This window comes from Pseudorasbora parva, chromosome 20, assembly GCF_024679245.1.
Source record: "Pseudorasbora parva isolate DD20220531a chromosome 20, ASM2467924v1, whole genome shotgun sequence".
NCBI classification, from domain to species: domain Eukaryota; kingdom Metazoa; phylum Chordata; class Actinopteri; order Cypriniformes; family Gobionidae; genus Pseudorasbora; species Pseudorasbora parva.
This window is the reverse complement of record NC_090191.1, coordinates 29,173,951-29,201,554: the sequence shown is the minus strand read 5'-3', so window position 1 is coordinate 29,201,554 and position 27,604 is coordinate 29,173,951. Positions and strand designations below refer to the sequence as shown.

At 37.1% G+C, this 27,604-nt stretch overlaps 1 protein-coding gene across 3 annotated transcripts in view; it reads right to left on the bottom strand.

The window, feature by feature from the left end:
• The window catches only part of sox5 (SRY-box transcription factor 5), a 232,529-nt gene that overhangs the window by 162,024 nt on the left and 42,901 nt on the right, over nucleotides 1-27,604 (bottom strand). The gene's annotated exons all lie outside the window — the stretch shown is intronic.

Below are 27,604 nucleotides of genomic sequence, written 5' to 3'. Positions count from 1 at the left end.
TTTCACAGATCTGGATATCATAATGGTTATTGTTAAACACAAAGAACAATTCACAAGCCTACATGATTTCATGGTGAAATTAGTTATTTTTCATGTTAATTTTCAGCTTTAAATGTTTTACTTAATAGTACTGTATGTAAAAGATGATTCTTATGAATTTTTTTTTTAGTTTTAATTTTTTTACTTGAAAGAAAAAGCTAATGGAGCACTTTCATTTTAACTTATATAAAATAGTATAATGTATTTTACCGGAAAGTTTAAAGCTAATAACCATTAATATTTGAAGTACTTGAAGTGCAGTGTTATGTTGCATCATGCAGTATTTGTCCTAAAAAGTAAATGTGATGTTTGTTACCGCAATAAATTTAAGGTCATTCCTATTTTTTGTTTTATGTTCTATTATATTAACATTAGAAGCACACTCTTTTTTCACCAAAATAACAGTAAAGGGTAAAAAAAAACTGAATTCCCAAAAATTTTAACGGAAAAAGGAATCTGCAAAAATTAAAACGGAAAAAAACTGAATTTGCAAAAATTTCAACGTAAAAAACGGAATTTGGGAAAAAATAAAACGGAATTTGGGAAAAAATAAAACAGATTTTATAGGGCCCTACATAACTTTAAAGGCATCATAAATTGTTATTTTTAAACTGTTGTCTGAGTACAACTAATGACGTTTGTGTGTTTTTACATTCAAAAACATCATAGTGAATAAGTAATAGGCCATTTTGTACACTGGTTTTGAGGCTCTCTCCTGAGTGCTGGGTTTTTATAGGTGTGCGCACAGCTAGGATTGGATAAGATTTGCATATTTAATGAGCTTCAGCTTTCAGTAAGTTTAGGTCACATGAGGGAGGGATTGTTTTGAAAGTGGCAACTGGAATGATTATCTCAATCACAGGGCTCGTAAACGTCTATCAAACAAACAATTTATTTTTCATCCACCCGCGATTGATTGGAATATTATTTTTGTATTACTTGGCCCATCCAATCAGTGAATACAAGCGTGAACCGCGCTCACACACACCCTTCAAATGTCGGCGAACGTTAAACAGCGCAGATCAAAAAAGGAATATTATTTCACTATTTGAGATTCCCCGGAATTGCGGTGTTTCGCAACACAATGTAAAGATGCAGCACACTATCATTTTCTTAGCCTGGTGTCTAGAAAAGCTTTTCTTTGACTAACAAGGAAGTTTTCCGCTCTGAAACTTAAAAGATATTCTTATATTACCATGACCTTTTATATATCAAAAGTTCAATGGAAAGTTCAAAAGTTCATTCGTCTTCATAAACATTATCACCACGTCATTTCCACATTTGTGATGAAAATGAAGCTGATAAATTGACTATTACATTTTTGGAATAAAAACTAAAATAAAAACTAAATAAAATAATTGTTAGGTTAATTTTACAGCTTACATGTGTATGTATCCTAAACACACAAATATTTTTTACAAAGCTTAATGTTTTAATGAAAAAACTTTGGGATAGCTATCTTTTTTTTATTATATAAATAATTTTCACACATATATTGAAATAGTTTCGGTTATTCAATTTAATTTGCATTCATAATCTTATCCGGGGCTGGGTCGTGGGGGCAAAAGTCTAAGCAATGATACCCAGACTTCCTCACCCTAGATACTTTCTCCAGCTCTTCCAAGGTGTACCCAGGGCAGCCGGGAGACATAATCCCTCCAGCGTGTCCTAAGTCTTCCCCGGGGTCTCCTCCTGTTGGGATATGCCCCGAATACCTCCCTAGGAAGGCATCCAGGAGGCATCCGAAACGGATGCACAAGCCACCTAAACTGGCTCCTCTCGATGTGGCTACTCTAAACTCCTCCCGAGTGACCAAGCTTCTCGCTGTCTCTAAAGGAGCTTTAAGGGATAGCCCAGCCACCCTGTGGAGCAAGCTAATTTCACAGCTGCCTGTATCCGTGATCTTGTCCTTTCGTTCATGACCCACAGCTCATGACAATAGGTGAGAGAGGGAACGTAGATCGACCGGTAATCGAGAGCTTCACTTTACAGCTCAGCTTCTTCACCACGACAGACCAGGACATCAATCGCATTATTGCAGAAGCAGCACCAATCTGTCTGTCAACCTCCCGTTCCATCCTTCCCTCACTCGTGAACAAGCCCCCAAGACACTTCAACTACTCCTCTTGAGGCAGGAACTCTCCACCAACCTGAAGCGATCAAGCCACCCTTTTCCAACTGAGAACCACGGACTTGGATTTGGAGGTGCTGATTCTCATACCAGCCATTTCAAACACGGCTGCAAATCATCCCAGTGCACGCTGAAAGTCCTGCTTTGAAGAGGCTAACACGACAACATCATCTGCAAAAAGCAGAGATGAAATCGTATGGTCCCCAAACTGGACACTCTCCGGCCCATGGATGCACCAAGAAATTCTGTCCATAGAAATTATTAAGATTTTCGGTGACAAAGGGCAGCCCTGCCGGAGTTCAAAATGGACCGGGAACAAGAACTGAGTAAATGCTGGCCGTCCAGGGACCAAACAGACCTAAGCGGGGGGGCCCCGAACCGGATACTTCCAGAGCACCCTCCACAAGACAGCACGAGGAACACAGTCGAATGCCTACTCCAAATCCACTGAGCAGATGTGGATTAGATGAGCAAACTCCCATTAACCCTCCAGCAACCTGGAGAGGGTGTAGAGCTGGTCTAGTGTTCCATGACTGGGACAAAAAAACAGTTATTCCCACTAGCAGCCGAATTCTCCTCTCCAGTACATGGCATAGACTTTCCCAGAGAGGCTGAGAAGTGTGATCCCCATTCTTGAAAAGAGGGACCACCACCCATGTCTGCCAGTCCAGAGGTTCTGTCCCCAACTGCCATGCGATGCTACAGAGGCATGCCAGCCAAGCCAGCCACACAATATCCAGAGACTTGAGGTACTCAGGGCGGATCTCATCAACCCCTGGTGCCCTGAGCTTTTTAACTACCTCAGTGACTTCAGCTTGGGTGATTGACAAGCCCACCTCTGAGCCCTCGGCCACTGCTTCCTCGATGAAAGACGTGTCAGTGGGATTGAGGAGATTCCTTCAACCGACTCCTGAGGCAGCTGATGGTACCAGCAGGTCAAGAGCACTGCAGCCCAGGTAGTTGGTGAGGTGCGCGCAGCAAAAAAAATTAAATAAAAAATATTCGGCCCTAGGGAGTTGTTCAGTGAGGCCATGGATAAAGACTATCGGTTGGCCTTAATTTAATTAAAACATTTTTATACATAAAATGTCATGTTAATGTTACATCTTGTTTTATTTCCATGTTACACACAATTCATAATCCTGGGTTAACTTCACTTCAAACATCAATTCAGTTGCTGACACTGTTCAACATTTTTCCATTAAACACAGCATGAACGTATTGGCAGCTAAAAAAAAACCTAGGGATGCACCGAAATAAAATTTCTTGGCCGAAACCAAAAACCGAAAAATAGGAAACCAAGGCCGAAAACCGAAAACAGAAACACCAAAAGAAATTATGGCAATTATTAGTAATTCTTACCAATAGTAACCATTGTATTTATTGCTATGACTGTGTAAATTTAATAAAAATCAAGACATTGCAATTGCATAAATTAATAATAAAGTTTCAAATAATAAATGAATTATAAATTATGCATACATTTATTTAGCACATTGCAACAATGCACAGTATAAAATAAAATTCAAACTAAAATGTTTAACTTGACCTCACTCGTGTAACCTACATTAAATATACAAGCCTACTAGCCTGCAGAAAGGTACAGTCATTTAATAAAGTAATCAAATGTAAAATAACTGCGTATTTAACTGTTTAATTTAAAGATTAATACTTATTAAACTTACAAAAGCTATTCAATCTAGAGCAGTGAGGGATGTCCTTATCTTTTGTTTGACATGAAACAGAGTAAAGGCTACTGCCCCTTTAAGACCTAATCAATGGATACGTGTCGTCTTTCTCGACTGTATAAAGTTCACTTAAGGCAACTATTCAGACTATTTCTGCTTGGATAATCATCAAGATGAACATGTTGACATACTTTTTGTGGGAGTTTGCCCATTTAAGCGCAAGACTTGAAAGAGAACTCAATATGTGCATCCTGTGAGACGAGTGCGTGCTTTTGGATGATTGCACAGAGACAGATCTTCTCACACCGTGCAAGCTCATTCGCGTCTTCTGGCACTACATCCGGGTGATGACGGAGAACATGACTGGTCATATTCCCCCATATGGCAGCACTCGCATGCATTGAACAAAGTTTACAAAGAGAGACCGCTTTGCCCGTTTTTCTTTTATTATCTGAATGATTATGATGTATCCATCAACAGAAACATAAACAAAGCATTATTTTCAAGTTACAACCCATATTATAGATGCGTCATCAGATGTGAGATGAACCACATTTGTCCACACCGCAGATATGTTGCTTTAGACAAGAGATGCGTCTCAATTAGATCCCTAGTTCAGTAGTCGGGACATAAGTCAATGGGCTGACTCCCTTATCAGGGCCCTGACAACTGAACTAGGGATCTGATTGAGACTCACTCAAGCACGTGCAGGTCGCGGTTTCTGTTCGCATCATCACAACATTTCGGCCATATTGCCTCAGTGCTAAAAATCTTTCGGTGGCCTAAAATTTGGTGCATCCCTAAAAAAAAAACCACATGAATATTAAACCTACAGAGGTACTTTGGTTTGTTAACTTACAGTAATATGTGGCTAAACAGCTTACTGTTAAGATACAAATAACACATTGACATACCACCATGTAGGATGTACCACATCCAACAGAAGTAACTGCTGACACAAAAGAAAACTACCTGAAATGGTTGTACAGCTACTGGAATTGCATTAAAAAATAAAATAAAACCACATCTGCCCTACTCCCTGCAGAATTAAATGCACCTACATTCTCCTGTTTCCACCAAAACATGAGCTCAGGTTCATCAGGAGCTCCACAGAGCAAATATTCATGGCTGGTCTGCTAAAGGCAAACCTTTGGTCAATTGTGCCAACATGAAAGTAAAGATGAACATCTCCCATAGCCTGCACAGACACCAGATCTAAATGTTTTGAGCCACTTTGGGGTATTTTAGAGGACCAAGTCAGAAAAACATTTTCCTCCACCAGCACCACAGTGACTTCTGGTGTGACGGTTCTGGAAGAGAAACGGCTCAAAATCCCTCTGGTAACCGTGAACTTGTATCCATCATTCCCATGATGAATTGACACTACTACATCATACTAATAAAATATTGTGGTCTAGATACAAAAATAAGTGTTTCAGTTTCATTGTCCAACCCCTCCTCCATCCATCCATCCATGAAAAAAATACAGAAATGACCTAATGCATCTGTCAACACAATTTCTAAGACGGAAAAAAAAAAAAATTTCAGCAGAAGTTAAAAAAAAAGAAGAAGGAAAAAAAAGATTCTTGTGTTTACCAAGATGGCATGATGAGGAACAAAAACAAAATAGACTTTGAGTCTGAAAGACTTGTAATTAAAAAAAGTGTCCATATGTAAAACAGCAGTGATTATCTTGTTTGTCTGCTTGTAGTTTCAAGAACAAGACCAGACAAGCAGTTTAGCAGTCAATCTCCAATGCTTGTTTGAATTGAGAAGTAAAGATGGTGATTTTAGAGACAGAGATTTAGAAATTGTTGACCCGGTTAACACTGGGAAGGGTATTAAAACTGAGAAGATTGAAATTGGGTTTATCTGACGTCAAGATACATCTGAATATCAGAACTACAAGTGTTTCAGAGAAGAAGTTTTCGTTCTGTGCTTTAGCTTACATTCAGTGGCATTCATTTTGTTAGACACAATGTCAAAATGTCATAAAAACACTGTTTGTCAATGCAATAGATAATCTGTATATATGCACGCAGTCATTCACCTTTGAAAACCTGCATCTGTGCTGCCATGCAAGCTTCTATAAAATCACTTGCCTTTTTCCTCATGTATTTTTGTCACTTTTCCACTTTAAGGTGGACAGCTGTTTTTCTTTTTCACCATTAGCAGCAAATGGTTACCTTCCAAAGCCCCTGATTTCACAGTCTTTGTGTGTCTGCGGCGTCATGCCATGAAAATAAAGCCCCTTTCTCTTTTCTCCATACAGCATGACATATTCCCTCTGCTTCCTACCTCGGGAAACACTGCTACATATTTTCAATCTTTCACGGCAACGCATGTGACACGAATGACGGAAATTATAATCTTTCAGTTAAATGTAGCCATCCATCAAAATATACTTTAAATACACAAGAGGCTTATGATTGTTGTTTGCATTTGAAATATTAGACATCGACAAGAAATAAGAAAAGGCTATTTAATATAATCTGAATTAAAAATAATCGATTGAACACACTAACCCGCTTTGAAATTGTTGTGCAACATTTGTTTTCTCAGTTGTTTTTGTTGTTGTTGCCGGTTTCATAAATCTATTGGGTGTCATCTTTTGCAGTTTATTGTACGTGAAATGAGTGGGATGATGATGCAGTAAACGGTCAAAATGTACTGCATCTGCTCAGATTCTAAAGTGTGCAAACAGTGGACACTTGCTGCCCCTTAAGGCCACTGCTGCTGAGATGGCAGCAAGTTAATGTTGAAAACTTGTTTGACATAACACCATCGTTCATTTACAAAGAATATTTTGCATTAAAAAATAGAGCGCAATGCCCATTTAGTTCTAATAATATTTCCCATAAATATTAATAGACATTTAAGCATATTTTACACTGTCAATCCATTATTTTCAATAATATTGTTGTTTTCTTGAAATGCAGTAAAATGCTTTATTTTAATTAAATCTGCATAAATGAAAAGCAGAATAACTTACATATTGCAGGTCAGTACTAAATAATGTACAAACACTTTACAGTAACAATAAAAATATGCATTTTATCATCATTACAGTCATGATAATATAACAAGAATTTGTTGTATTCTAAAGAGACTTGGTTAGTGAAAAATGTGCTTAAGTGTGATAAACTTTAATTTCTTCAAGTAAAATATTTCTTATTTTCCAATAGTGATTTTGTAGTGAAATGTGGGCTGGATTTTTTTTTTTTTTTTTTTTTGGGAAAAAACCCCCAACCACAAAAAAGTTATTCCACAATAACATTTATTACATAGCTCTCATCAGCTACATTCAGATTCCTGTACTTTCATACTGTGGCTATAAATCACATTCAGTATAATTGCCTCATTATGGGTTGCACCCAGGCCGCCTCATCCACATGCAAGTTTATAAAGTTTGTGTTAAGCTCTTATCTGCATGCAACAGATGGTTAAGTCTGTTTGATCTACCTTAAAACCACCTGTAAAGTAAGTGATAAGGTGTGTTAAAAAACAAAACAAAACTTTTTGGTCTTACTGAGCATAAGGGCCCTTTCTTGCCAAGATTTAGGTAAAAGCAAAGCATGTTGAATTTTTTTGGTCACAAAAACATTAAGCTTTAGCATAAACTATAAACTGCAAAAAAGGCATCCTATCTCTCTCTCCATCTGCCTCTCCCACACTCCTTTTCCTCATTCTCCTTCACTTCATCAGATTCTCTTCGTTCACTCTCTCTCACTTGTGTCTTCATAACAGGACATTTGCTCTCACTTACAGGCGGCAGTGCACTTCCTCTCAAGGGCAAGAGAGGTGTGAGAGAATGAAGTGCTCAGAATGAGAGAGAGAGGACCAAAAGCATAGAGCATGCTGTTAGCACCCTGTGTCATGGTTTGTCTCCCCTTAGGCTCAATTTAGACTTCACACGCATGCAAATACTCAGATATTAGTAGCACAGACTAAAATGAGACACTTTTATCCTCCATAAGGCCTCAGGTGACAACACACAGGTAAAGCTCCACTGATGACCACACGACTCCCTCTTATCCGAGTGGCGGTGGGGCATATGGGGCAGATATTGCACAGACGTCGCACAGACGTTGCGTGGACGTTGCTGAATGAGTTCCCTTGTCATGGTGTTGTTATACAGCGTGATAACAGCATGACAGTTCGCACACTCACTGTGTTTATTAATGAGGCCCTCTTGAACAGGCCCTTATGACCTGCTGACACAGACACAGTTTCCAGAAATCTTTATGGGAGAATATGGTCATAAACTTATTATACTGATGGGTAACTTTCAAGATGAAGCTATGTCCTTGTCCAAAGAACATTTTTATGCAAAAATATATTTACATTTTAAAATCAAAATGAAACTGCATTTGGAATGCATTTTACCAGCATACTGTAGAGAGAACCCAAATATACAGTTGGGCAAAAAAGTATTTAGTCAGCCACCAACTGTGCAAGTTCTCCCACTTAAAAAGATGAGAGAGGGCTGTCATTTTTATCATAGGTACACATTTACTATGAGAGACGGAATGAGAAAAAAATCCAGAAAAATCACACTGTCTGATTTTTAACGAATTTATTTGCAAATTATGGTGGGAAATAAGTATTTGGTCACCTACAAAAAAGCAAGATTTCTGGCTCTCACAGACCTGTAACAACTTCTTTAAGAGGCTCCTCTGTCCTCCACTCATTACCTGTATTAATGGCACCAGTTTGAACTCGTTATCAGTATAAAAGACACCCGTCCGCAAGCTCAAACAGTCAGACTCTAAACTCCACTATGGACAAGACCCAATGAGCTGTCAAAGGACACCAGAAACAAACTGAGACCTGCACCAGGCTGGGAATGCTAAATCTGCAATAGGTAAGCATCTTGGTGTGAAGAAATCAACTGTGGGAGCAATTATTAGAAAATGGAAGACATAAAAGACCAATGATTATCTCCATCGATATGGGGCTCCACGCAAGAACGCACCCTGTGTGGTCAAAATGATCACAAGAACGGTGAGCAAAAATCCCAGAACCACACGGGGGACCCAGTGAATGACCTGCAGAGAGCTAGGGCAAAAGTTACAAAGGCTACCATCAGTAACACACTACGCCACGAGGGATTCAAATCCTGCAGTGGTAGACAGTGCCCCCTACTTAAGCCAGTACATCTCCGGGCCCATCTGAAGTTTGCTAGAGAGCTTTGTGATGATCCAGAAGAGGATTGGAAGAATGTCATATGGTCAGATGAAACCAAGATATAACTTTTTGGTAAAATCTCAACTTGTCGTGTTTGGAGGAGAAGGAATGCTGAGTTGCACCATACCTACTGTAAAACATGGCGGTAGAAACGTCTTGCTTTGGGTCTTTTCTGCAAAAGGACCAGGACAACTGATCTGTGTAAAGGAAAGAATGAATCTCCATGTATTTTGAGATTGAGTAAAAACCTCCTTTCATCAGCAAAGGCAATGAAGATGAAACATGGCTGGGTCTTTCAGCATGACCGTGATCCCAAACACACTGGCAAGGCAACGAAGGAATGGCTTCGTAAGAAGCATTTCAAGGTCTTGGAGTGACCAAGCCAGTCTCCAGATTTTAACCCCATAGAAAATCGTTGAAAATCCGTGAAAATCCAGCTCCAAAACATCACTGCTCTAGAGGAGATCTGCATGGAGCAATGGGCCAAACTACCAGCAACCTTGTTAAACCTTGTGGCGACTTACAGAAATAATTTGACCTCTGCCATTGCCAACAAAGGGTATATAACAGTATGAGTATTTAGATTAAATTTTGATATTGACCAAATACTTATTTTCCACCAAAATTTGAAAATATCTCATAGTTGAAGTGCACCTATGATGAAAATCACAGGCATCTCATCTTTTCTAAGTGGGAGAACTAAGTGGGAAAACTTACACAATTGGTAGCTGCCTAAGTACTTTTTTGCCCCTGTGAACTGAAAAAAAATCAAATTCTTAAATAGTAAATAATTTGATTCTGCCTCGAAAAAATTATACTAAAAAAATACTACAGTAATAATAATAATAATACAGTAATAATACTTTCAGTTTTTTATATGGCATTGTTGGTTAACTAAATGACAAGATTTTACAATGTCAAAATTACTTACAACAGTTGCCTAAAATATTGAAAACCGCAGTTTGTCTGTTACTGTACATTATTTTACTTCAGACACAAGACACGTAGTAATTTAAGACTTATTACTATGTTTTATATGTACTTTATTTTTATGAATAAAGTAAAGCAGAGCCTGCAAAAAAGTACATATTGTTTTAATGTTGACATGAAATGTTCTAAGCTGAATAACGAGTGCAGAAATTCAGAAATTTCAATTCCTCATTATTGAGAATCTGCTGAGCATGTTCGGGAGCATACACATATGCTGGAAAAAAAGAAGATTAACATCTTTCCTAAAACTTTGCATACTATAAAGCTCAGAGCTACATTTAGAGACTGCTTTCATTACATTAAAATTCACCTAGAAGATGTGTCCCTCACAAACACATTTATTTCTAGTCACAAACCACTGTGATGATACGACATCAAGGAGCGCATGTCCTCTTTAGCTGTCTGTCAGTGCAAAACTGGTTCAAGTGTGCAGGGTAATAGAGGGATGATCTGTATGATAAACACAGTTTGTAGGTGCTCGAAAATGCTTTGTACACATTCACGCACGCAAACACACACAAAGGCATCAGAAAGGAGTCAAATAACTCCCTCGATTTTAGATTCTCTCATCATATTCGGTGATTCTCTCCTCTCTAAAGAGGCCTTCAAATAGGCCCATCACAACTCCATAACCATCTAGCTCCCAGTCTTCACAAACACAACCAAACAAGCGCACACTTCTCAAAAATATTCTCCTTATATGCCCACAGGGAAAGGGGCACAATGTCCAGAGTGGCCCACCCAGATTGATGGTTGGCCTTCCCAATCAAATTTATCCATAGATAAAATGTAAATAATAAATAATGAATTAATATAATAATAAAACAACTGTCAATTCATTAATTCAATAAAAATGTAAATGCCTCATTTCTAAAAAATTATTGTTTAAATAAACAAATTAAACTTAAAATTGTTTAATTTTTGTTTAAAACTTAAAACAAATTATATTAAATACATTTTAAATTAAGCTTAAATTTTATTCCCAATAAAAATGCTATTTAAATGTTGCATTTAAAAAGTGGCACCAAGCATTAATTTGCAATATTTCTTCACACACATAGGGGAGCGCAAGGCACAACCTAATGCGGGGTTAGTTGTAAAACGCATGGTTTAAAACTTTTCACACATGCCAGGATCACGAAACTGTGTATTCACTAGTTGCCATAGCATTATTTAGAGAAAAACATGTGTCAAAATTAAAAATCTTTGTTTTGTGTGTTTATAAAAAAAAAAAAAAGACAAATCTGATATTTTAATCTTATATCAGTTATTTAACAATTAAGATCATTCCTTAATTCTGATTCTAACCAGCAGAAGATGTGCCGGGGTTAAATCCCAGTTGTGCAGGTGGGGCATGTCACACTGCGTTACAATGAGCCCCAATTAGAACAATGATATTATATTCTATTAGCCTGACGTGGTCATACTCAATTCTAGTCAGAATATGAGTCTGAAACTGCTCCATTGGGCTGTGATTATGAAGCGTGTTTCAACCGAACCAGGAAAGACATCAATTGGACAGACCTACAACCAATCAGAGCAACGAAGCGACGCATTGTCAAATGTCAACAGACAGAGCTCAACTACTGTGTTGCCAAGTCCGCGTTTTTTTCCGCGGTTGTTTTATATGTCCAAGGGTTGAAGCGACTATTATGTGATATATAGACCCACGAGTGCGAATTTTAGCAGGCAATCTTGTTTAACTTTTTGTTAACCTTGCTGTAACTGTTTTGAGGTGTGTTTGCTTTCAAACTAAACATTTTTGATATTTTACTTAATAATTGTATTTATTGACTAAATATTTTACTTTGTCTTGGATATTTGATTATATCAGTCAACATTTGAAGCTGTAATTTGGCCATGTTACAATGTGCCCCTCATGTTACAATGTACCCCACCCATGAGGCATGTCACATTTCACCTCCATTCTTTCAGAGTAAATCAAGAAAAGAAAAAAAATACTCTGAACCTCAAGTGTTAGATTCAAGTGTTAGGTTGCACCTTCCTCTCCCCTACATCACAGTATGCATATATTAAGTTAACCTTGCTTCTCTGGTTATACTAAGCAAATTATCAGCGAAAAGCAAAGCTAATGGTCAGGACATTAATTAGGAGCACCGCTGTTAAAATAAATAAAATAAGAAAAATTATTATAAATTATAGAGTACAAATTACATTCATTTTACACCTGGTCAATGCGTTTTTACCCTGGACTGTAAAAAAAGATGGAAGACGCACCTTCACTCTCCTGTTCATTGTAGAAAAGTGTCCAACTTTGGTGCTGACATTTTGGAGCTCGAGTCTGTGCAGTAGCAAGTATACAATTTATTGCAGAACAAATCGGTTTGAAATGAACAGTTATGGAAATGTAAAAAAAAATCCTGAAAAAAGTTTGCTGGCTCCTCAGTGAATACTTCGCTCAGAGAAGCCGTCAATCATGGCATCACAGCCCTGTTTTAATAGCACCAAATTACTACCTAAAACCAAACATAAAAATGTAAAAAAAAATTAACACAATGACATAGCATCTTTGAAAAGAATAAATATTTTACTTGTAATTTTATTGGCAGGATTTATGAGCACACTTGGTTTTTTAGCCAATTTGTTAAAACGGTTCAATTGATGTGCACTGGCTTGCTAAAGATATCTGCACCAATGCGTGTTTTGGTACTGCCATCATATCTGGCTATAACGTCATAAAGCCTATAACATGCTCTCACACGTTTACTGTTTAACATTTTGTAAGGAGTAAAATTTCCATATGTAGTTTCAACAATCAGATGCATTTACACTTGTCCAGTTTTGTCTGGAATGCTCCTCAGACCATCTCCTGAAGTGGTTTGAGCAATGGGATTTAAATTCACCTTAAAAGCAGGAAGCAGGAAGTGGCTGTAAATAGACCCTTTGATGTGATGGAACTTAAAATAATCAATATTATTATTATTATTTTATAGAGTAAAAAAAATGTATTCATGAGTGAAATGTAAAACCTGAGAGTAAACCCTAATTTGATCAATTATTTAAATTGATTTAAAAAATAGGGCGCTCTTACTTCCCTCCAAAAACTGTCAGACTACCAACATGACCAGCTAGCTATAGCTTTGATTTCTTAAAATCAAAGAAAAGGAGTACACCCCATAATATTCATGACAATTTAAAAAGTATATACAAAATGGAAATGCAATCCGTTTCGCTAAGATCAACCCACTTTTTTCCTGGCCTCACTATTGATGCACACAAACCATATGCAGTCATACAGTGGGTTGTGTTGCTGGCCAGGTTGCTGGACAATGTGTATTCTGTCTCCTCCTCTTTCTCTCTCTCTGCGTGTGTGCGCACGCATGTTCTCTAGTGAGCAGATCCAGTGGGGGCCGAGCAAGGGGGGGCGGAGTCAGGACGACCATCAAAAGGTCCATCCACAGTGGAGCTCATTATTGCTTGTACTATTCTCACTCAATCTTATGGGCCAAATCATTCCAGAAAACCTCCGTTACCATACTGTCTCTCTCTCTCTCACACACACACACACACACACACACATTTAAAAAAGACATGTCAGAAGTAAACAAAGCCTGCGTCTGAGCACTAATTAAATAGATGAGCTGTATTAACATAACCTGAATGCCCTGGCCAATTCCACCCCCCTGTATTCCATCCTAACACACACACACACACAAACACACACACCCTTAATTTTTTTTTTTTGTTATGATCCGACCAGCGAGCACCAATTGTTGGCCGTTGTAATTACCATTAGACCACGGCGGCTGGCTCTTTGATATGGAAATGAAGCTACAGTCCCCCCCCTTCAAGCGCCGCCTCCCCCCGACACACACTCTCCTCTTGTCTGACAATCTACCGAACATGAATTTCAAACAGCCTCCTCAGCACCTGACAAACGTGGCTGAGCTCCGCCGATAACCCACAATGCACTATGGCACAGTGGCCACAGGAGGGAGGACAACGCAGGCGGGCGACACAGATGACGTTTTAAGAACAAGGCAGAGGGGGATGAAGACATGTTCAAATGACAGGTTTACAGCTTCTGGAATGGATAGGTTGTGTTGGAGCAATAGAAGGGTCAAAACTCTGCTGTCAAATCCAGAACATCTCTCCACCTCAGCTGATGGTGGTATTTCAGCTAAATTGAACATCACTTAACCTAAATTTTGGGCCGCTGCCGTTTTGTATTTGACTGGAAAGAAGGGTTTGAATGTGCAACACTAAAAATTTTCATCATCCCAATGATGTCACTGATATAAAATGACTGCCCACTTCATTAAAGGATGGAATGATGATGAATCTATCTTAAAAAAAGTTGGGATTAGTACGATTTTTCATATTTTGAAATAAAACGCTTACGAGCAAGGCTGCAATTATTTGATTGAAAATACAGTCACAAAAAAATTATTGCAATAGTATTACAATTTAAACTCATGCTTTCACATATCGAAAAATTTAATTTATGCATGTGATGGCAAAGCTTAATTTTAGGTATCATTACTTCAGTGTCACATGATCAGTCAGAAATTATTCTACTATGCTGATTTGGTGCCCAAGAAACATGTATCATTATTATCAATTCTGAAAACAGTTGTTCTGCTTAATATTGTTTGAAACGGGTGTATTTTCCCAGTACATTGAAGAGCATTTATTTGAAATAGCTAGAAATCATTTGTAAAATTATTATTATTATTTTTTTTAACTATTGTCAACTATTGATCAACTTAATGCATTCTTGCTGAAAAAGTATTAATTTATATAATATTACTAAACCCAAAATTATGAAAAGTACTATATAGAGGTATAGATTTAAAAAGGCAGATATTAGTTGATAACCACTACAGTATCGCTTGGCCTATTGATGATGAATGAGGTGTTCTATGCACTGTAAAAAAAAAAAAAAAAAAACATGTCTCCAATTGAACATTTTCTAGGCACAGATCACATCTTAAAACATTTTTTGTAGTTAGCCAAATTGAATGTCTGTGAAATAATGCAATTTCATTGACTGAAATTCAATTTGGTCAAATGAAAAATTTAGATGTAATCAGTGACCAGAATTTTTTTTTTTTACAGTGTGCTGTTACTTACTGTCCCATGCCATGCCAAAAAAAAGCTCTATAACTTAATAATCTCTATAACTTAACTTAATAATCACTTAAATGTCTCAATTCCCTCTTTCCATGTAAATCAATTTTATGCCCTCCAGGCAAAATTGCATAAGTCTAAGCTTAGAATAATAGAAAACTTAGAATATGTCATAGTACACCTCTTCACACAGAAGCCACATGATTTGTCATTGTTTCATTATGAACTAAAGTTTTATACTAAAAGGTTTGTTCAAAGTTTGCCTTAGCGCAAACTGCTAAATATGAGCAAATACTGATCTAATAAACTTTTGAGCTCGTTGCACAAAACAAACAGCCATGTAGGAGCGAATAGCTAGCCCTTACTCACAGATACACAAACAAACAGACACACAAACAAACAAACACACACGGCAGAGGGAGGCAGGGCAGATCAGAGGGGAGTCCAGATGGACGGAGAGAGCCTCAGTGTCCCCACACCCTCACGTGTCATATGTTGTCCCATCTGTACCATCACGGCACGGCCCCCCAACCCCAGGGACGCACACACGCACACATTCGCGTATACACACATAAATTTCATATCTCTCACCCTATGTCTCCTGGGTATGACACAAACAAACTTCCCGCACCCATTGTGTTCACGTGACGATTAGAATCCCAAATGCAGAACGCGTATACATCTCTCTAGCGTGTATGCGCACAGTTTATTCTGGCTGTTAGGGACCTTTAGTAAGGATATCACCTCTGCCCTTCACTTCCAGCTCTCGGCCTATTTAACACTCCGCTGGAGCTCTCCACACCACAGCGCTCTATTAAATATGCTCTTTGATATGGGCACACACTCTGCAAATGTGCGGCGCACTACTTAGAGGTTAATTCCTTTTCAGCCATTCAATTGTTGATGAGAGCTCTCAATGTGTTCGGTTTCAGAGCTCGGAAGCGAAAGTGAAGAGAGTCATTGACCAACACAACTAAAATTAAATTAAAACAAACGTTCCTAGACAAAAAACACCCATGTAATTATCAATGATATGCCCAAGGAGAACAGACCTTAGCTGGTGGGAATTTTTTTTTTTTTTAGTACAGTTACCAAGATGTCTGTTAGCTTTGAGACTTTCTATATGTTGGTCTTTCTGGGAAAACAGTTACTTTTGAAGACTCTTCATGCACTACAAACTTCTGTGCAATCAAATGCTCTCTAAAATAAGAATGTCTCCTAATAAAAACAAAAAAAACTAAATGAGAATGTTCCTCCTCCTAATACTACCTGCAACTAACTAGCATTTAGCAAATCATGTACAGGTAAGGGTGTTATGTAAATCAACGCCTAAATCAACGTTTTGTATAACAAAACAAGTATGCACTCTTTAATTTTTCCAGCCAAAAGTTCAACACAAAACGAAGCAATTTCTACACTACTGTTATACATTTTTATTGTGAATTTTGCTTGTATGCAGAAATAATGCAGTAAATAGATCTAAAGTGGCAGTAAAGACATTTATTTGAAATATAATTGTTTTTTACATTATAAATGTTGTTCTTTAACTTTTCATTTATCAAAATTGTAAAAGCACAAACATTTTAAGAAGCACAACTGTTTTCAACACTGATAATAATATGAAATGTTTCTTGAGCACCAAAAAAGCATATTAAAGAGGAGATGAATTGAGAAATCAACTTTCCCTTGACCTTTTGATATATAAAAGGTCATGGTTATATAACAATAGCCTTTAAGTTTCAGAGCTGAAAACTTCCTTGTTAGTCAAAGAAAAGCTTTTATAGACATCAGGCCCAGAAAATAGTCGATTTCAGAATATGCCACAACTTCTACAGTAATACACAGCTTCTACAGAACAATAAGCACGTCTAATTCAGTAGCCCCACCCCCCGACTTATGGAGCTGTTCGGAACGCGCTAGCCAGCAGCAATAAACATGCCGAAGAAGATAGCAAGAAATTGCGCTATTCCTGGTTGTGGAAGAACACAGTCGCTGAATAAGCTTCCTTTGGATCCTAATATTAGGAGCGTGATACTTTATTTTTTTATGAAGTTCCAACTCACGTGGGAAAGACAATGTACATGTTTACTTCATTTCACAGCAGAATCATTTGTAAACAAGTCTCAGGATGATACTGGATTTGCAGACATATTGAGATTAAAACGATATTGTGCCTTCCATATCCGACAGGAATGGTGCAACACACCTATGTGAGTCAAAAGTCTTTTTTATATGCAAGAGTAGTCCCAGGGCCACGTTTTTTTCTAACGGGCTACCAAAAATCCGTCAGCAGGCTGGTTACAATCATTCTGGAGAAAATGATGTTATCAGCTTATTATATCATAGCGCGACAATGTTGGCAGATCAGTATTATAGTTTATAGAATTAAATAAGAACTCAACTACAAGCTATTAATGTTTAATTGCACAGCCATAAGCAGAGATTAAAAAAAACAAAAAAACATGGCACCAACACAAGTTCTGGTTGCTTTGCTGAGAACAGAAGACCTGCGAGATGAAAGGAAAAAAGATTCCGGGGGAGAATTCCAGGAGGCACTCAAGAGTTTACTTCTAAATGATCAGCAAGCATGTAACAATACCTCCCACTAATGGAGGTGTTTTGTTGGTTTTAATCCACCTAATTGGCCAGGGTTCAGCATTACAGACGAAAAGGCGAGAATAATGCTACTACCTGTTCTCCTCCTCTCCTTCTGTTCATCTCAAGGAGAAGAAAACCCAAAGGATGAGACATTACTTTAACCCACAGGAGGAGAAGCATCCCAGAGGGGGCAAGAGAATGAGTGTGTGTGTGAGAGTGAGAGAGAGCGCGAGAGCGAGCGCGTGCGCGAGAGCGAGAGAGCGAGAGAGCGAGAGAGAGAGAGAGAGAGAGAGAGAGAGAGACTCTCTCACCTGAGATGAATAGAGCAGGTGATGTTTATGTATGATTCTCATTATTTAAGCTCTTGCATTGAAGCAGATCACATGATTTGCCCGATTTGTAGAGGGAAGCACTTGAAAACAAATCAATCTGTAGAAAGAGCAGCAGATTGATCTTAAAGGGACAGTTCCATTAAAAAGGGACAGTTCACCCCAAAATGTTGTGTATTTAGTTCTGTGGAACATAAAAAGTTTTTGAAAAGTGTCCATGCTGCTCATTCAAGTGCTATAAATGGGATCTGATGCTTTTCAGCTTTGAAAAAGATGCAAAAGCATTATTATTATACAAGTATATCAAATTGCTCCATATACACTACGGTTCAAAAGTTTGTTGCTTGATAACCAAATCTAACATTCAAATGAAACCAAGTACTATATTCCAAGGTTTTGTGTGAAATCGCAACACTGCTCTCCAAAACATTTGATGAGCATTAAAAACAGGTTATGCCACATTAAATGTTGCAGTTACATTATTCATAACCATTACGGTGAAAATAAAAGGAGGCTTGTTATCGCTGTATGACTGAGCATTGATTTAGTGTATTTGGATACTAGACCGCTGGAGAGCTCAGGTCATTGAAAAATCTCTCGCTTGGACTATTCCTCCATTTCTCCAGAGGCCTCTCTCATCCTCTTCTGCCCTGTTCGAACACTCGGCGAACTGAAGCAATTACAAGCCCTGACGGCAAGCCCACATCATATGGAATTGGATTGTATGTAGACGAGCTTTTGGTTGTTTATATGGAAATGCGATTGCCGTGTTGATTAGGGAGCTCCGTCCCTGCCCACGCCCTTCATCGCGGCATTTCGCAGGGGACGCCGCAACCTACAAGACACACAAACGCATCGATGTAATTCACTCAAGAGCCTCATTTTTCATAATGAGTGCGTCTTTATGTGGCCTCTGCTGTTTTCACACACTGTGAGCAGTAATGACTGCGTATACATTCACAGGCGCGTTCGCCGCAATTAGCCTGACGGCCGCTCGAGTGAGGGAGTTCAGGTACTGAAGAGAGCCAGAGTGGGGCAGGTCTACTGGGAGGGAGACGCAGGGAATACAGTGGCACTGGGCATATTGTGAGGGACACTCAAGAGGGAATTTGGGAGAGGAGTGTGGGACAATCTGTCGCCTAATGACAGATGATGTGTTTCACTGAATAGTGCACTCAGAAGGATTTTTTGAACTATACTGACAGTCAGTAGCAGTGTTTCCAATACATTTACTTATTTGGGCTGGCCCGCCACAATATCAACATTGACCGTCAAATAGATTTCAGTGATTCGCATTCATTAGCTTCCTATTCATTGTTTTGCGCCATTGTTGTCAAACATACTAAAATCGAAAGCTTGGTAAGGGTCATCAAATAAGATTAAATCCATATGCTTGTGCTGTTCGCTTCGCTCACGTGATCAACTCAGCATTTCAGTTCACAGTGAATGAATAAGGTGAACTCCATCCGTGCTGGTGCTGGTGCTGAGTTTAACGTGCATTTGGGAACATAGTGGCCACTAGTTACGCATTATTTTTACATCTGCATGGCTGATGATTTGTAATGAGATACATACAGCTTGTTTTCCATTTTCCGCCACAATAAAAGCTCACATGTTTATCTCTTTCAAGTATAGAAATTAGGCCTTTATGGCCATTACTGCCCTAGGATTGTTATTATTATTTAGTGTAATGTAGACTGAGACACTATAACAGCTATGCAAGAGTTGAGTCCCCTTTAAAGCTCAGGTACAAGTTAATGCACAGACTTTTTTCTTTGTTCAATTTGCACACTGAATATGGCTTGAACTCTCAAAGTGCACCAGATTGATAAATTTAACATTTAAATGCACAACATTTTCTTGGGACACCCAACCACAGCTTCCCCAAAATCCTGTGGGAAATACGGAGTAGGGACTGACTCGTCCATTAGTTCTGTGTTGACTAATGCCAATTGCACTATATGGTGACAAAAGGACAAAAAAATGATTTTAGTCAATGCATTGTTTATTTACTGAACAACTATATAACAATTTATTAAGCTTGGATAATATCTACATGCATAACTGTACGAATGAATAATATTTCATATTAGTTATGTATTATGAACAAAAATTAAATGAACAACTGCATCTTATCGATTAACATTAACCTATTTAAATAATAAATTCTGTGAAAATGTATTTCTTTAGGTATCATGAACAAACACATTAAGAAATAATTAATGACGAACCATTTGAATTACTAGAAAATAAAAGCATACCCGAGGTTTGTCAGGTTTTTGTCCCTAAAACGCTTATGCGCAGAACTAATTCTTATACAATATTCTCAAATTTACAATTTCTCATTTAGATTTTTTTGCACCCTCAGATTCCAGATATTCAAATAGTTGCATCTTGGACAAATATTGTCCAATCCTAACAAACCATACATCAATGGAAAGCTTATTTATTTAGATGTATAAATCTCAAATGGTCACATATAATGGTAACATATTTATTTACTTGGTCTTGGGTTTTTATTTCTTTTGCTGTTGTAGGCTGTAGCTGAAATAATTTGACGAAGTAATATGGAAATGTCACACGGACGAGACCAGACTGGAAGTACTCCATCAGTGATATTCTGAGTTCCTTTCAAGTTAAAAATCTTGTGAACAAGCTATAACCCATTTTTGGTATTTTACCCCACAGACCTTTATATTATTCTAAAAGCAAGATTAAGTATTTATTTATTTTAATATTTAACATTAAAAAAGCTTTTTTTGTTGTTGTGTCAAGTAATACTCTCTCCAAGTAACTGAAAAGAGGCAACATACTGTGACATGAGTTAAACACAAAATTATTTCTATTTAATCAAAATCAAAACTCTGTGTGAGTTAAGAATATAACACTGTAAAGTACTGATGCAGTGTAGACTAATGAGAAAGTCTCAAAGGCTGTTTTTATTTGATCAAATTTTAAAATTTAAATTTAAAATTGCAGTAATTAACACAATTACTATAAATTGTGTTAATTACTGCAATTTTAAATAATGTCTCTATTTGTTATTAATTCAAAGCTTCCATTACTTCGAGCGACCAGTTTTTCCCAGGAGTCCCATTTTCAGCTCCATTTTTAGTGTCATCAAATCATATTTTGTCCCATATTTTTCCAAAATTGTCTTTGCTAGGTGATCATATAAAATTGAGTAGCAGTCTCCTGTCCCATGAAAATAGCCAATCTCATCATGGTATATTTTGAAGAAGAAGAAAAATTACATTCTAACCACAATTCGTTATCGATCAACTTGCTGATACATTCTTAAAAACAAAGGTTCCTAAATGATTCTTTGGCAGGGTGTATGGTTCTATAAAGAACCTTTAATATCCTAAGAACCTTTCCATTGCACAAAAGGTTATTTAGACTATAAAATGGTTAAAAACAAATGGTTCTTTAAAGAACCTTTCACAAAACGGTTCTTTGGGGAAACAAAAATGGTTCTTCTATGGCATCACTGTGAAAACTCATTTTTGGTACTTCCTGGCACCTTTATTTTTAAGGGTGTAGGTATATTTGAGGCCGCAGAGGAGATCAAGTCAGATGCCAAGATGTCAAATAAGCATTTAACAAGGATCTATAAAGAGAGTTCAGCAAGTGGTCATGCGCTGAATTATACGCAATAGAAGCTCTCCCTCAGACAATGCAAAAACCCGAATTCAGTTCTCTTCGTGTCTGAATGGTCAAATACAGACACAGTTGTCAAAATGCCCATCATGTCCAGTATCTCACGTAAATACAGTCAGCTATGGTGTAAATACAGTCAGCTATGGTGCAAACAGCTCGGTGAAATACGGATAAAAAAATGGGTCAATATATTTGATCCTAGCATTTTAAAGTGACAGCAGCCTAAAATACCTGTATGCGTTATTATCAAACAATAAAATGTTACATACATGTATAAATGTTAAATAAACCCAATGTAATTAAAAAACAGTTTATTTCATTTGTAACTTTTGCATTTGTCCTATTTTTGTCTATTCCATTCTGTATTTCACTATGATAAATCTGGTCACACTATCATTATTCTATTCTTCAGTGTTACATGATTCTCAAGAAATCATTGAAATATGCTGATTTGCTGCTTAAGAAACATCTGATTAAAAAAAAAAAAAAAGTATGCATCCTTGCAGACACAAAAGTGAGTAGGACACAAATGGACAGTATATGGCTTTCGTATGAATCCTGCAGTGTAGACGTTAGTTTTTGTGATCTGCATCTATTGATGCTGTATTTTGAATCACAAGTTAAACCCTTGTCTAGACTCAAGAAAAAAAAGGAAAAAGTAGAATAATTATCAGTTATAATATCCAATAATATTCAGCATAATCTCTCCAGTTGAAGAAAGCCACAGCCAAAACTCTAGCTCCGTTCCTCATGTGCTCTTTACAATGCCAAGCACAATTGGCTTCCATTTCTCAGTGTGTGTGTTTACATTGGAGACCACGGCAGAGTAAACAAGTGCTTTGTTAGAGAGCACCTGAGGCCTGATATACTGTACACACACTAACACAAAGTTGTACTTCTCAGCTGAAACACAGGTTCAGCCATGTTCTTTATCATGCCTGTATTTGTTTACAGAGGAAGACAAGGGTCCCTGTAGCATTCAGCCTGCAGGGAAATCAAGGAGTCCCGGTGTTTGGAGTGCATGCAGGTGTCTTGTAAGAGTTAACGGGATACACGTGTACACAAATGGATACATACGGTGCATTCTTTAGACAGCATCTTTCGCTTTATGGATAAACACGCATGCTTTCAGCTGTGTTTTCCAATAAAGGAAAGAGGATGTTGCATCATGAGTGGAGGTCAAAGATGTCACACAACATCTAAAACAACTTTACAGCCCTACAACTTCCCTCTGCACTACATGATTTCCTGGCTGTGTGGGCTAACCACAGGCGGAACTTCCTTTAGATGTGTACTGAGGGGAAGACAGGTCAGAGGTCACACAAGCATACTTGTCTGTGCCCCACACACAGCTTGTGATCCAAATGTTCAAACTTATTTGAACAACATTTCACTGTTTGTACTGCACAAAGGAAACTATAGTCACAGAAACATAAACCTTTATGAAGAGGCTGGTGACCTTTTAGTTCAGTCAGGACGTTGTTCAATGCACAAATGTGTCACCGAAACAATACAGGTTAAAGTGGTTTGGGATCTTTTAACATGAGACATGAGAATTAAAATTTCTTTAAGAAATGTACCACGTAAAATTACTGTAACTTTCAAAACTTAAAAAAAAAAAGGAATTAACCTCTTAACCTGCGGTGTTTCTGAAAACGACATACCCAAATAAAAAGATCTGCAGCTCTTAAACCCTATGGTCTAAATTCATAAATCTGGTCTTATTTTAAACTAGACACTTGAAATATTGTTACACAAGAGACATAACTCAAAATAGTATAGAAACAAAGTAAAACAAGGGGAAATATGCATGTAAGTGACTTATGTTTTTTGTTTTTTTCTTAGGAAAAAAATTATGAGATTTTAATATAAATGGCCTGAAAATAACCTAAATATAAAGCTGAATGTCTGATCATGCTTTGACTGAATTTGAGGATGATTCTCTCAAAAGTGTAGCTTCTGTAAGCTTCTGTAAAAAAAAAAAAGCCTAGGCGCCCTTTCAAAAAGGCCATTTATATCGGAATATTTGTAATTGTAAACAGTTGTTTTTTATTCAAATAAAAACTGCTAATTATAATGCATTTACAGTCCCTGAAAAACTAAAGCAACTATTTACAGAATTTACAAGTGTAAAAAAACTATTTTAGTTGATAAAAACAATCATTGAGTCTGTACGTGTGCGGTATGTGCGCTAAAAATAGCAGCTCACGCTGGATACTATTGGATGCTATGGAGACTGTAAGCAAGAGTTGTATTCATCAATGCTTACGGCATATCTTACAAACACTGTGCAAAATAATGTTTTTTGATTTGTTACTACATCCATCAATCAAATATATGCTGGCTATGCATTGGCTAGGCATTGACTGGCTTATCCAACTAAAAGCATGGTCGCATTTGACTGACAGCTTTAGCAGCCAGTAACGCACTCCCTTCCTATCATGTGTCATCAGAAAGCCTGTGATTGAAGGAGAGAGACCTGGGAGGGTTTAATATGACAGGAACAGTCCAACGTATAGGGGAGATTGTAAGAAAAATGACTATAATCGCTATTTCATTGAAAATGTACATGATTTATTACTCTAACTCATAACGCTCATGTTTTTTTCCCTTATTTTTTTGTTGTTTTGGATTAAAAGTGGGATGCATTTTGAAGAGTGGACTCTTACAAAGACATGTATGCTGATGTTTCGTGGATTCGTCCGATCTGATCTACACAATAGGAGATGAAAGATGAGTACCACGTTTATTATGCTAATGTTTAAATAGCTAGTGCTTTAGCATTTATTTGAACCCTTTCCTCTGATGTGTATTTATTGCAAAAACGAGTTCAGAACATGAATCTTGAGTGTTTTAGCTTTCAAGTGATACATAGTTTGGGATAGTTGATTGAATAGTCTGTATAAAACAAAAGTAATTAAAAGTAGAGACACGCCCACTTCCGTCAACCACCCCACCCACAATCCGGTGGGCGTTATTTGACGGACAGCTGCATTTTTTATGGACTTCAAAAACAGCTACAACTGCTGGGATTAACGTCAGCCTGGACTTTTTAAATATAACTCTGATTGTATTTGTCTGAAAGAAGAATGTCATTTACACCTATAATGACTTGAGGGTGAGTAAATCATAGGTTTGGTTTCATTTTTTCTCCACTTCGCGTCAGGGTCCTGATCACTGTCGGGGTTTATTCTGCGATAACAACCGGCTGGGTGTACATTATCCCATATATATATATATAAAAAAAAAAAAAAAAAAAAAAAAAAAAAAAAAAAAAAAAAAAAAAAAAAATATATATATATATATATATATATATATATATATATATATATATATATATATATATATATATATATATATATATATATATATATATATATATATATATATATATATATATATATATATATATATATATATATATATATATATATATATATATATATATATATATATATATATATATATATATATATATATATATATATATATATATATATATATATATATATATATATATATATATATATATATATATATATATATATATATATATATATATATATATATTATCCTGATAATGCTAAAGCCAACAATGCATACATGACAAAGGTCATGCAAATGCGTTTACCCATTTTCTTTTATCAGAATAAAACAGTATATCGACATAAACCAATCGAGACGGCTAGATTTGTGCTACATACCCATATTTCTCCTGGAATGTAAACACATTAACCTGCTTTCTGTCGGCTTGTTGAAGTGTGCATGTGTGATGTGACAGGAAAGCACACTTACTGAGGATTTAAGCTCATCCAAACAGAGGGAGTATTTCGATTGAAAACATCTTTTTCTTGACACAAGAAATTATAAAAATGTGTCCTCATGTAGCCGAAGTAGAAGTGTCAAAATGCTGTATCTGTAACTGCATTATAGTATAATATACACTATATTACCAAAAGTTTTGGGACACCTTTACATGTACATGAACTTTAATGACATCCTATTCTTAATCTGTAGGGTTTAATATTAGAGTTGGCCCACCTTTTGCAGCTATAACAGCTTCAACTCTGGACCTTGCTTTGTGCACTAATGTGCAGTCATCCCCAAACTGTTCCCACAAAGTTGGGAGCATGTAATCGTCCAAAATGTTTTGGTATGCTTAAGCATTAAGAGTTCTTTTCACTGGAAGTGGTTAAGCCCAACTCCTGAAAAACAACCCCACACCATAACTCCACCTCCAACAAATTTACAATTGAAACAATGTAGTCAGGCAAGTACCATTCTCCTGGCAACCATCAAACCCAGACTTGTCCATCTGATTGCCATACAGAGGAGCATAATTTGTCATACCAGAGAACTCTTCTCCAGAGCTCTAGAGTCCAGTAGCAGCGTGCTTTGCACCAATGCATCCAATGCATAGCACTTGGTGATTTAATGCTAGGATGCAGCTGCTTGGCTATGGAAACCCATTCCATGAAGCTCTCTACACACTGTTCTTGAGCTAATTTGAGGGCCACACGAAGTTTGGAGGTCTGTAGCTATTGACTCTGCAGAAAGTTGGTGACTTCTGCATACTGTGCACCTCTGCATGCGCTGACCCTGCTCTGTGATTTTACGTAGCCTACCACTTCGTGGTGGAGTTGCTGTTGTTCCCAATAGCTTCCACTTTTTTATAATACCAATAAAAATTGACTTTGGAATATTTTGTAGTGAGGAAATTTCATGAATGGACTTATTGCACAGATGGCAACCTATCACTGTACCATGCTTGAATTCACTGAGCTCCTGAGAGCGACCCATTCTTTTACAAATATTTGTAGAAGCAGTCTGCATGCCTAGGTGCTTGATTTTATAACATCTGTGGCCATGGAAGTGACTGGAACACCTGAATTCTATGATATGGAGGGCAAAACTTAAAACAACTTTTGCCAATATAATGAATGAGTCCATAAGTTTCCAATACTCTTCGGTTTTTAATGCCTTAATAAATGTCAAATGACACAACATATGGAATACCTGGAGTCATATAATTTTTTTTAAACATTAACCTCATTAATAATATGAAATAACTTGATTTATTAATAAAGTCTTGCAAATGCAGTTTACATGCATTATTGAGTTATTTGGTTTGCATTTAAATCGTGAAGTCAATATGTAGATTTTTCAGAGTTATCATATTAGTGTGCATGTAAAGGTGCTGATCATATAATGTATATTGATTTAGCATTTTTTTCCACATTAAGTCTAAATCTAAAAAAAGTTTCTCAGGGGAACGCAAATGTTTTGCGGGTGAATGTAAAGTTTCTTGGGAAATGCAAAACTTTTGACATACATATTTCTTTCCACCACCATGTCACTTTAGCGGCTCTGTAGAGTTCCAGCAGTTTACATCTGTCAAACACTATTATTCAGCCATTTATATTATAGTCTTAAAGGCACAGCAGCAAAACGCAGGACCAATGACTTCTAAAGGTCAGAAGGAGGGTGAAAGTCATGTAAACCTATAACAAAAAATTAAGACCGTTTTCGAAGCAACAAAAACTTTTCAAGCATTATAATTAGAAAAATTATAAAATGATAATATAATTTATGATATTACCCCTTTTAAAGACATGCTCACACACATTCTTGTCATTCTTCAAGCCTCAAGCTTGGCTATCTTTCCTGGACAGTGTCAACAGCAAACCCATATGTCATTTAATATGAAGGTCTGTGAAGCATGAACTTGAGTGTATTTGACAGGAAAGGAAAAAAAAAACAATCTGATTTTTAGGAGTGTGGCTGTTTCCAGTTGACTGCATCAGCAGCTGAGTAGCACCGCAGTGACCCGTGTGTGTGTATTTATGTGTGTGTGGACAGGGTACAGGCTGCCCTAGGAGAAACGGTCATGG